Source organism: Neltuma alba, unplaced genomic scaffold, assembly GCF_004799145.2.
Source record: "Neltuma alba isolate B1F8T4 unplaced genomic scaffold, ASM479914v2 tig00012490_pilon, whole genome shotgun sequence".
NCBI classification, from domain to species: Eukaryota; Viridiplantae; Streptophyta; class Magnoliopsida; order Fabales; family Fabaceae; genus Neltuma; species Neltuma alba.
Window position 1 is genome coordinate 197,832 of NW_021636962.1, and position 9,483 is coordinate 207,314.

General features: G+C 37.3%; 1 pseudogene; it reads right to left on the reverse strand.

Moving 5' to 3' along the window:
* Positions 1 to 531: 531 nt before the first annotated feature.
* LOC114727572 (monocopper oxidase-like protein SKS1) lies at positions 532 to 4,232 on the reverse strand (annotated as a pseudogene).
* Between the last annotated feature and the right edge of the window lie 5,251 nt (positions 4,233 to 9,483).

The following is a 9,483-nucleotide window of genomic DNA, read 5'->3' on the forward strand; positions in this document are numbered from 1 at the left end:
GTAGAGTCAAATTTCAGCCAAAAAGCAAAAAGAAAATGCTTCATCCAAAACCATAATTTTGGACTCCAAAACCATGGTTTTAACCCAAACTATAGTTTCGGATAATTTGTACCTGTTGGATGACTTTTTTCCCAAACTATGGTTTGGCCTAATATCTAAACAGGGCCAAAGACCCAAACCATAGTTTGGCCTAATATCTAAATAGGACCTTGTTTTCAAGGACCAAAAACACTATTCTTGAGACTACAAAAATTTTTAGTCGAACAAAAATGAAGTCAAATTTTAAAGTCCAAAACCATTAGTTTGAAATTTTAGAAACCAAAACCACACTTTCAAATTTTAAAGACCAAAAGCAAAATTTGAATTTTAAGAACAAAAAATAGTATTAACCAAACAAAGTAATAGCACACGTGGCACAATTTAAAAAAGTGAAACTTCTGTCATTGATTCAAAGGGAAACTGGGTCCATAAACTTTTCCCATTACATGCATATACCAGCCCCTAAGACTCAATTAACTAACACAATAGACTCTACTTCTTACACACATGGACAGACTTGGAAAGGTGGAGGATGACGGAGTTTGACACGTTCAACACTGACACTTTAGAAAATTGGACACGAAAAAACCTCTGAAAAAAAAAAAGAACATTAAACAACCACACTTAATAAAGCATTTTCATTATTATTGAGTTTCCATCAAATTAATATGCCATGTAAACTAAATATGGTTCATGGTAGCTATTAAACCTCTAGTATCTATGTGATTGTATTCTCATTATTCAAGTTGAATAAGATAAATTTTTAATAATATGAAATCCTCAATTACGTGCATACCCGATTTGTTCGTCCATAAGGGGTTTTCCCCCCTCATAAAATTGAAGAGTTAACTATCTAAATCTAAATTATAATACACACACACCCCAATTAATAAAGGGCCTGGGAAACTTTCCGGTTATCAATCGGGAATAAAACCTATGGACAATGCTTGGTTACAGTTTAGAATCCGTTATTATATGTTTATTCTAGTTTTTTTTTTGGATGTTGAAACAGTTTTTCTTTATCTGTGGGCAATGAGTTTCGATGTATCAGGGGTATCTGTATTTATAGAAGTTTTAATTTTCGTGCTTATCCTAATTGTTGGTTTAATTTATGCATGGTGAAAAGGAGCACTATAATGGTCTTAATTCTTGAATATTGTCTACACACATATATATAATGCCAATGAAAAATGAGTTATGTTCTTACATAGACAACAAAATCATAGAGAAAGACATCAATGTGATAGTATCTAAGTATCCTTCAAAAGGAACTGTTAGTGAGTTAGAATATGAGTTTTGCTTCCTACAAGTAAACAAAGAAGCAAAATGAAAAGAAAAAAAACAAGAAAAAAATGATGTGTAAGACTCAATACAATCTTTTGCAAGCAGAAGGGAAGGAACTTACTTTTGCAGAAAATTGAGGGGCCACAATATAAAACATTATCTGGTGCAATCGTCTCTGTATCACCATTTTTATCAGGATTCACAATCCTCAAATATGTTTCTTGTCCTAGGTACCACCTGTCCAGGTTTTCTGTTCTCAAGTTCTATGATCCAACATTGTCAAGAGAAAACGGGATTGCTGTCCAGTGATCAAAATAAACCTATAAAGCCAATAAAAATATGAAATGTAAGATCTTCAACCTCGTGAACTAATGTTAAAGCAAGGTTCTTCTGCACTTTCCTATTGAAATGAATTTAGTAGCGTCAAAAAAGATAACTTTTGCTATATCCAGTATGACTTGCTAAGAAATTCAACTTATATATAGTGAATAAAATACTCAAGAAGAAAGTTTCTGATTCAACTCAGTTAACAAAGAATCAACCCAAATTTCTTCTAACTTGTATCGAAATTGAGAAATTTAATATCAAATGTCAGTTGATGATAATTGCTTGACCCTAAAAAAGAAAAATTTTAACAACATTCTAGTAGTGAAGGTACACCTGAATTGAGCTATGAGAAATTGCATCCAACTTATTATATTGATTTCTAGAATCTTCTGACCAATTACATAAGCCATCCTGCATATAAAAATACATTCTTCAAATGATATGACAACAGAATATAATATTACACTCAAACACAAAAGGGTAGGCTTCTATAAAATACCAACATTTAAAAGATTCCTACCCAACTACAAAAGCGAATAGCCATCCAAATGAAAACTCTTCTTTGTGGTGTCATTGTTTTGCAGCACGATTTCAATAAACCCTTATAAGTAGCATTAATAATCAATCTTTCCATCACTGGAGGCCTATTCAAAGGCTTACTGGGAAAATCAAGCTTATAAATTCTTGTCAAGCTATACTGGTCAGCTAGCTGAAATGGTACTTCTGGCTTAACAAATGAAATCCCATTAATGGCTACTCGAACTTCTCCATTGATTGTCAATGGTGGTAAAACCTTTAAGACATAAGTGTCAGTTATATTGATGGAGCCATAATGATAGGATCCTTAAGGATTGGGATAAGCTCTACTAGCAGGAGTATTTTGCCTCATCAATAATACAAATAATTTATTGAAAATACTCAAGTTAGGAATGAAATCATAAAGAAAGCAAAATGTAGTAAATAACTAATTGGCTTGTTAAATATTTGCAGTTATGCAACAAAATTAAGCCAAGCTATTAAATCCATTCAAATGTCACTATAGAAGCACATGATAAATGGATATTCACATTCTAGGGTACCTTGATATCATTGTTGAGGATGTTAAGACAAAAGGACACCTGATATTCCAAGAACAAAGGAAAATTGAACTGAAGAGCTGTAATCATTGTAAGCAAAGATTATATCAAATTCTAGTGTACCTCACACTTTGTGCTTGATTCATGGATTCCTCTTTGTAGTATACATCATTTGGTGGGTTTGTCAGAGGACTAGTAGCAGGTCCCTTGGAATTAGAATAATGTTCGTGCCACAATGATCCAATCACAAACCTGGCAGTAGCTACCATATAGTAGTCTAAACTCGCGTTTTGGTCCATAGAAACTAGAAAAGAGTAAGACTGCCCAACATGAATATCAATTGGGTGTAACTTGCTTGAGCTGTATAATAACCCTTTGTTTCTGCTAGTAGTAGATTATGATTCAGTATCCTGAAATTCAAACAAGTTGATATCCCTACTTTGTGCATCCGAATTCTGCATGTCTTGCCTACCAAATTTGTTTATGCTTTTGATCAGGTTTCAAATTCTTCAACCCAAAATCTTATTAACATAATAGAACGCTAGAAATAAACATATTAATAAATTAACAAGCAATAATTGTAAAAGGAACCAGGGTTATATTCATGATGCTATTTTTAGTACCAAACACAACACTACACTTCAAATCATAGTTAGGGATTAAATATCTTGTCATATGTTACATCATTCCACATCCCAAATCATATCAGTTCTGGTCGTTATAAAGAAGAAACTTTTAGGAGGAAAAAATGAGCAAAAACATTTAAATTCTCAACTAGAAAATGAAACAGCAGGAACACATCAGAGTACATTGCTAAAAAAAACAAAAGAGAGAAGAAAACAAAAAAGGGTGGCAACTTAAAGTGAGAAACATGTTAGTTAAATAATGCAGCCAAGAAACCAATAGAGACCATTAAAAATGACAAAGATACAATAGACAAATTATCTTCTCAAGTACCATAGAGAGAGAGGACAATACCTGGATCAATGTTAATAGTTTCATATTGGATGCCATTAGGTACCAACGTGGTGTTGTATCAGTAAGGTCCTTCGCTATTGGTAAGAACTCCATCTGGTATGCCAACGTCTTGTGCATGAGCAAGTATTGCTCTCGGGGCCTAAATTTAAGAGAAGATGTATTTTAGTAAATAATAATAAATCAGTATTTAAGAGAACATACACTATATTAAATATTCAAAGCAATAAAATCATTGAAACAGTTACTAACCATGTGGTTTTGTGTATACCAGTCACCAAGAACAATATCCCCATTAGGCTTTGCAAAAGGAATTGGGATGACCTCTCTATTGTTGATGACAAAGGGACTAAAACCACCAGAGGCTCTTTAAAAATTAAGAGAAGGGAAGTAAAAGAAGCTCCCAATCCGATCCTTGACTTGAAATTGGTGTGTCCAATTCAATCTAGTAGGAATAGGACAATTTGCGCCAAGAACACCATCTTGCCATGCATTTTCTTTGCATTTGAACCCTAGGTCTAGCACAAACATTTGCCATAGTGTTTAAACATCCATAAATATCATACATAACAGGCTGCTTTCAATCGTATTTAAATATTATACATTTTGTTGTTATGGGGATAGTATCATCATGTGTGTCATCATTAACATCACTGCTTCTTAAACTAGAGAAAGCATAGTCAAATATAAATTCTAATTTCCAGAGTGGAACTGCATATAATCAAATACCTCCTTTGCATCCCAAAGGAGTTCAAATCTTGACCCTGTGCCCACAGTCACACGCTTACCCAAGAACAGGAAGCAACAATGCTTCATAAGGTATCCATGTGACATTTCTCAGAAGCCCACTCAAAACATTTTCTAAGCGTCTAAGCAATCATAGAAGGCAAGGCAAAAATAACATCTTCCATTGGACCACATACCATGCACATAATACATTTAAGAAATGAGCAAGGCTGTGACTTACAAATAGCGTTGCATCATTATAGACACGGTATATATGAAAATATTCACTTGTATATTTCTGGGTGTTGCTGTACACTGTATATATAAGCAGAATGGAAATTGAGAGAGATTACAGAGGAGATCAGGAGAGATTACAGAGATATTCTAGAAATAATTCAAAAATAAATCTGATTCCCTATAATCTACCTAATATCTCGAGAGTTGATATTTATATATATAACCTAGACTCCCCCTCAAGTTGGATGATAGATGCTAATCATGTCCAACTTGCTAATGAATTTTTTGAACAAGTCTTCAGGAAGCCCTTTTGTGAGAATGTCTGCAATTTGCTGTTTTGAGGTCACATAGGACAAACATACAATCCCATCCTCTACTTTTTCTCTAATAAAATGTCTATCAACCTCGACATGTTTGGTTCTACTGTGTTGTACTAGATTTAAAGCCATATTCAGAGCTGTCTTGTTATCACATAATAACTTTATTGGTTTGCTGATCTGAACTTGAGCCTCCTCTGGTACTCTTTCCAACCAGAGACCTTCCATAATACCCTGAGCTAGGGCCCTCAATTCTAATTTTGCACTGCTTTTAGATACAACGTTTTGTTTTTTACTTTGCCATGTCACTAGATTTCCCCAAATAAAGGTACAATAGCCAGATATGGATCTGCTATCCTTTGGAGCACCTGCCCAGTCTGTATCTGTGTAAATTTCCATTGTTCTAGATTCACATTTTTTAAAGAAAAGTCCTCTTCCTGGTGTTCCTTTCAAATACTTCAAAATTCTGTAGGCTGCATCCATGTGTTTCTTTCTGGGTGAGCATATATGTTGACTTGCTACACTTGCCACAAAGGCAATGTTAGGTCGGGTGTGTGATAAGTAGATTAACTTTCCTACTAACCTTTGGTATCTGCCAATGTCCACGGGTTCCTCATCTTTTTGTCGTTTTTTTTCTTTCTCAGCCTCTTCTTTGGTAGTTGCCTTTTTCTTACCTCGGTTGGTGCTTTCCCTCTTAACACTCATTGGTGTTTTAATTGGCTTGCAACCAAGCATACCAGTTTCTTTTAATAAATCAAGAATATACTTTCGTTGAGAGACATAGATTCCCTTCTTTGAATGTGCAACTTCCATTCCAAGAAAATACCTTAGTTTTCCTAGATCTTTGACCTTAAACTCTCGATTCAAAACTGTCTTTATTCTGTTTATCTCGGTTACATCATCACCTGTAAGAATAATGTCGTCTACATAGACAATAAGAATTGCCTTTAGTGCTCCATTCTTCTTAACGAACATTGTATGGTCAGACAAACTTTGCCTATAGCCTTCAACCTTTAGAACTTTGGAGAATCTGTCGAACCATGCCCTGGGGGACTGTTTTAGGCCATACAAGGATTTCTTAATCTTACAAACTTGATTCTGTCTCCCTCTATCAAAACCTAGGGGTAGTGTCATATAGACTTCCTCTTTTAACTTTCCATTAAGGAATGCGTTTTTAATGTCTAATTGTTGTAAAGGCCAATCCAAGTTGGCTGCAATCGATAAAAGAACCCTGATTGTATTTAGTTTTACCACAGGAGCGAATGTCTCATTATAGTCTAGCCCATAGGTCTGAGTGAAACCCTTGGCTACTAATTGTGCCTTAAACTTGTGGAGTGTTCCATCGACATTATATTTCGGGGTAAAGACCCACTTGCATCTGGCTGTTTTCTTCCCTTTTGGTAGATTAACCACTTCCCAAGTCTCATTTTTCTCTAATGCTGCTATTTCTTTCATCACTGCCTCTTCCACTCAAGATGCTCAAGAGCCTCATGTACATTTTTAGGTATTCTGATTTCATCAAGATTAGTGGTAAAAGCACGATAATCATAAGATAGAGTGGCATACGATACATACTTTTGGATAGGATGCATGGTACAAGAGCGAGTCTCCTTTCTTAGGGCAATGGGCAGGTCCTCCTCATTCACTTCTATCACCGTTTCAGAATCTTTCATTTGGTCAGATTCTGGTAGAGCACTAGGCATTGTGATCTCTATAGTTTCTTTATCTCTTCGTGTGTATACCTTGTTATATTTATTGCTGGTCTTATCTCCCCCTGCCTTTGGCACTTGCGCAACGTTGGGAGGAATAGGTATAGAATTACTAGGTGAAATGGACAGAATCGGCTGAGTTGGAGGTATAGGCTTAGGTACACTTTCTACACGCTGAAATTCACTCCAATTCTCCCCCTAAATTGAAGAAGGGGAAAGTACGACTCATGCTCAAAAACAGAGACATCACGACTAACAAAGAGGCATTTGGAAATGGGATCATAGTACTTATATCCTTTCTGACTAGATGAGTACCCCAAAAACTACACTTAACGGCACGTGGATCAAGTTTAGATTGAGGGTGAGGAAGATGAATGAAGGCAGAACAACCAAAGACGCAAAGTAGAAGGTGGTGATCAAAATGAGTAACTGGGTGAGTTTCATGAAGTTTGTCTAAAGGAGAGACAAAAGAGAGAACACGGCTTGGCATTCGATTGATTAAATGAGTGGCTGTAAGAATAGGATCCCCCCAGAAAAATTTAGGCACATTACATGTGAAGAGGAGCACACGGGCGACCTCAAGAAGATGTCGATTTTTGTGTTCGGCAACAACATTTTGTTGTGGGGTATGAGGGCAAGAGCTATTATGGACAATGCCATTAGTTTTTAGAAAAGAGTCAAGCTGTTGATTAAAAAACTTAGTACCATTATCCGTGTATAAAACCTGAATTGTAGTGTTAAATTGATTTTGGACAAGGTGAAAGAATTCCATAAAAACAGAGGGAACAACGGATTTTTCTCCAAGTAAGTAAACCCAAGTCATTCGTGTGTGATCGTCAATGAAGGTGACAAACCATTTTGAGTGGGTACGGTTGGAAACACGAGATGAATCCCAAACATCACTGTGAATTATAGAAAACAGACGAGTTAGTTTGTATTGGGATGGTGGGAAAGGTACACGATGGTGTTTGGCAAGTGTACAAGAATCACAGTGAAGAACGGAATTTTTATTAATGGATAAATAAGGAAACAAACGTTGCAAATAAGAGAAACTGGAATGACCCATTCTTTTATGCCATAATAAAATATCATTATTGTCAAAAGTAGAGACAAGTCCATGGATTTGTGAACACAAGGCAGTCACGGTAGAGACATCGAGTTAATAGAGACCATCATGCTCCCTAGCTATGCTAATCATCTTCCCCATTGAGAGATCCTGAAAAATACAGTAAGTGGGAAAAAAATAAACACCACAATTTGCATGTTTAGTAATTTTGTTGATAGAAAGAAGGTTACAAGCTAGATGAGGGACATGTAAGACAGAATTGAGATGCAGTGAATCTAAAAGAGTAACCGAGCCTTTGCCGGCAATGGGAGAGGCCGAACCATTAGCAGTGGTGATCGTGTTATTACCAACACAGGGAAAATAGGTAAGAAACATACGAGCATCCGAGGTCATATGGTCAGTAGCACTAGTGTCAACTATCCATTTGTTAGACGAGAATGACGTATGAAGAGCGAACGGAGGAGTACTTGTGTGAGCTATGGAGGCAGACGCAGCAGGGGGAGGTTGCTACGTTGGGAGGCCTTTGAGAGCAGTAAGTAACTGCTGCAGTTGCTCATTTGACAAGGGTGGAAGAGAATCAGAGGATTAGGAGGGTTTTGGTGACACCTGATAACCCCTAGGTTTACCCTTTCGAGATTTCCAATCAGCTGGTTTACCATGAATGTCCTAGCAACAGTCACGAGTGTGGCCTGGCTTCTTACAGTGATCACAAGTGACTTTAGACTTTGTGGAGGAAGATGAGGACCCCCCTCTACTAACAAGGGCAGAGGAGTTAGAAACGGTTAAAGAGGCGGGGTGCAGCACAACGTCACGACGTGAGGCTTCACGGCGTACTTCAGAGAAAGCCTCACGAGTGTTAGGCAGCAACGAACAACTTAGAATCCGGCTTCAAATGTCATCAAACTCAGGGTTTAAACCAACGAGGAACTGAAAACACGTTCCTTTTCAACATTGTTTTTGTGTCATGCAGCATCAGTGGAAGATGACCACTCCTCCTCGGTGATCATATCCAATTCCTACCACAGTCCAATGAGCTCCAACCAGTAGTCAGTAATGGTGCGAGTACCTTGCTTGATATTCTAGATTATGGTTTTTAGATCATAAAGACGGGCAAGGTCCTCGCCATCAGAATAGGATTACCGAACAGCATCCCATATGTCTTTAGTAGTAGGTAAATACATAAAACTCTGTTTAAGGGAAGGCAACATAGCGTTAATCAACCAGGAGCACACAAGAGAATTATTCACGAGCCATCGCTGCATTTCTAGAGACTTTGGGTCACTGGGTGCGGTGGTTTCTCTAGTGATCAAACCGAGCTTGCCACGACCACCAATGGCTAATGGCATAGCTTGAGTCCACTCCTTGTAATTGCTGCCGATGAGTTTTTCCGACACAAGGGCAATGGAGGAGCTATCAACATTGATAGTCGACACAGAGGTGGCATTGGTCGAACTAGAAACTTGCGGAAGGGATCCATCAAGGGGTCCATCATGGTCAGACGCTACCTGGGGCTCGACCCAACTGTTATGTCCTCCGACATGGAGGACGAAGAAGAGGAATTCGCCCGACTCGTTGAGGGACCACCGTCCGCTGGCTCTGATACCATATAGACAAGGTATATATGAAAATATTCACTTTTATATTTCTGGGTGTTGCTGTACACTGTATATATAAGCATAATGGAGATCGAGAGAGATTACAGAGGAGATCAGGAGAGATTACAGAGA